The following is a 2,441-nucleotide window of genomic DNA, read 5'->3' as shown; positions in this document are numbered from 1 at the left end:
AAATGTGTATTGTTTGATAAGCAGTATATTACATTTAAGAACATATATATATAAATATATATATAATTTTTACCTTTATTTAACCAGGCAAGTCAGTTAAGAACAAATTTTATTTTCATGACGGCCTAGAACGTGGGTTAACTGCTGTTCACAGAATGACAGATTTGTCTTGTAGTCTTTGAACTTGCAACCTTCCGGTTACTAGTCCAAAACTCTAACCACTGTTCTCCCTGCTGCCCCAAAATGTATTCTGTACAATAATTTAGTGTTTGATATATATCAGATTATACAATAATCCAATGAAATAATCATATATACTGCATGTATGTTTGTATCAATATTTGACATAGATGCTGCAGTTATTAAAGAAAAGGTGAAATCAGCCCCTGCAAAGAAAGGTAAAAATGTTTTCAAATCTGTGGTTAATATGTAATTTTATAGTGCTTGATAGAGGCTGAAAGTCACTATTTTACTGAGAAGGTGAATTTAGCAGTGAGAAGACCAAACCAGCTCTTGCAAAGAAATTAAGAAATGGCTCAGTTCTTTAGATTAATTTTGTGTCTTCTCCAATGATTGTTTTACAAGCTGAAATTCACAAAGAAAATGCCAAAGCAGCTTCATCAAAGAATGGTATGGATAACTTTTTTCTTTAGACTTGAAACAAAAAAACGCAAGTCTTACTCTAAATAGATGTCTTCCACAGAGTGTGCTTCATTTCTCTCTCAACCAAATAATCAGTATGGGTTTGAATCAATTGCAGTTTGAACCTTTGCTGTATATGTTATCATTCTTGTTTGATTAGAGTCCAAGGAAACTAAGGAACAAGCCAAACCAGAGCCTTCAAAAAAGGTACAGATAGGATTTTTTTTCTGGCTTTAAAATGTATAATCGCGTAAATATTGAGATTCATGTTGTGTCTTGTCCAATGCTTGTATTAGACAGTGAAGTTCCCAAAGAACAGACCAAAGCAGCAACATCAAAGAAAGGTGCAAAGTATTCTCTGTGTACCACAGAACCCATTTTCGCATTACTGAGCCAAGCCAGCCTACAATATACTGGGCTAGCCTAGATACTCATCAACCATAGCTGCTGGAATTGTGCTGGAAAGGACAATGTGAAAAGAAAATATCTAAACGAGCACAGTTCAGTTTGGCTTGGCCTGATAGTCTGAATCAGGTAAGACTGTTTTGTATGATAGAAGGTATACTTCATGAAATGTGTTTTTCTGATTTAGATGCTGAAGCAAAAGAAAAGGCCAAATTAACTCCAGAAAAGAAAGGTATGAAATTATTTTGATTTGTTAATTTCCACTTATTCAAATAATAAGTAGGCAGCCCATGTATCCATTTTATGCTATTTATAAAACATTCAATAAGTTATTATTGTAAGGACTGTTGTACGTGAACTTAGAAGCTGAAGTTTCCAAATAAAAAGCCAAAGTAACTCCTTCAAATGAAGGTAACATTTGATTTTTATAGAACTAATAGTTTGAGACCAAGTATTGATTTTTAACACCACCAATATAATATTAGACACAGTACATAATCTCAGAGAAAAAAAATGTATCCTGCTATATTCATAGAGAAACACAATTATGTTGCTTTTGATTCAGAAGCTGCAGTTATTAAAGAAAAGGACAAATCAGCCCCTGCAAAGAAAGGTAAGACTGTGGTTAGTATGTAATTAGGAATTTGTTATAACATTTGTTTGCATTGTATTTATTTAAATTCACAGTACATATTTTTTGTTACTTTCATTGTTTATAGTTGTTTATAATCTCTTACAAATTTGACAAATCTAAATTCAGAGTTAGCAATTGAAAATGCACTCACTACTGTAAATAGTTCTGGATAAGAGTGTCTGTTAAATGACAAAAATTGTAAATGTAAAATAAAAATTGAGATGAACAGACAGCCATAACAAATTATTTAATTTAAATGTAAATATGTATTTTTCTTTGCACACAAATGTTGTTTTGAAATAATGTGTAACGGTTTTCATGCGGTGAAGGAGAGTCGACTAAATTGCAGCGTGTAGATTATGCATCCATGTTTAATGAACAAAAACGTAACACGAATCTAAATACGAACACTACAAAACAAAGAACGAAACGAAAACCGAAACAGCTCTTATACTAGTGTAAACTAACACAGATACAGGAACAAGGACACTAAGGACAATCACCCACGAAACACAAAAAGATTATGGCTGCCTAAATATGGTTCCCAATCAGAGACAACGATAATCACCTGGACTCTGATTGAGAACTGCCTCAGGCAGCAATAGACTAACGCTAGACATCCCACAAAACCCCCAAGACAAAAACACACCACAATAACACATGTCACACCCTGGCCTGACCGAATAAATGAAGAATAAACATAATATATTTCATTCAGGGCGTGACAGAACCCCCCCTATGGTGCGGACTCCCGGACGCA

The 2,441-nt window shown here is 33.8% G+C and overlaps 1 long non-coding RNA gene across 1 annotated transcript; it reads left to right on the top strand.

The window, feature by feature from the left end:
• Positions 1-348: 348 nt before the first annotated feature.
• LOC135530992 (uncharacterized) lies at positions 349-848 on the top strand. The gene is made up of 3 exons (XR_010453929.1): positions 349-398; positions 586-630; positions 803-848. It is a non-coding gene; the product is annotated as an uncharacterized LOC135530992 (long non-coding RNA).
• The last annotated feature ends 1,593 nt before the right edge of the window (positions 849-2,441 follow it).

This window comes from Oncorhynchus masou, unplaced genomic scaffold (genome assembly GCF_036934945.1).
Source record: "Oncorhynchus masou masou isolate Uvic2021 unplaced genomic scaffold, UVic_Omas_1.1 unplaced_scaffold_14770, whole genome shotgun sequence".
Lineage (NCBI taxonomy): Eukaryota > Metazoa > Chordata > Actinopteri > Salmoniformes > Salmonidae > Oncorhynchus > Oncorhynchus masou.
Note: the sequence above shows the minus strand (reverse complement) of the source record. Positions and strands in the feature narration are given on the sequence as shown.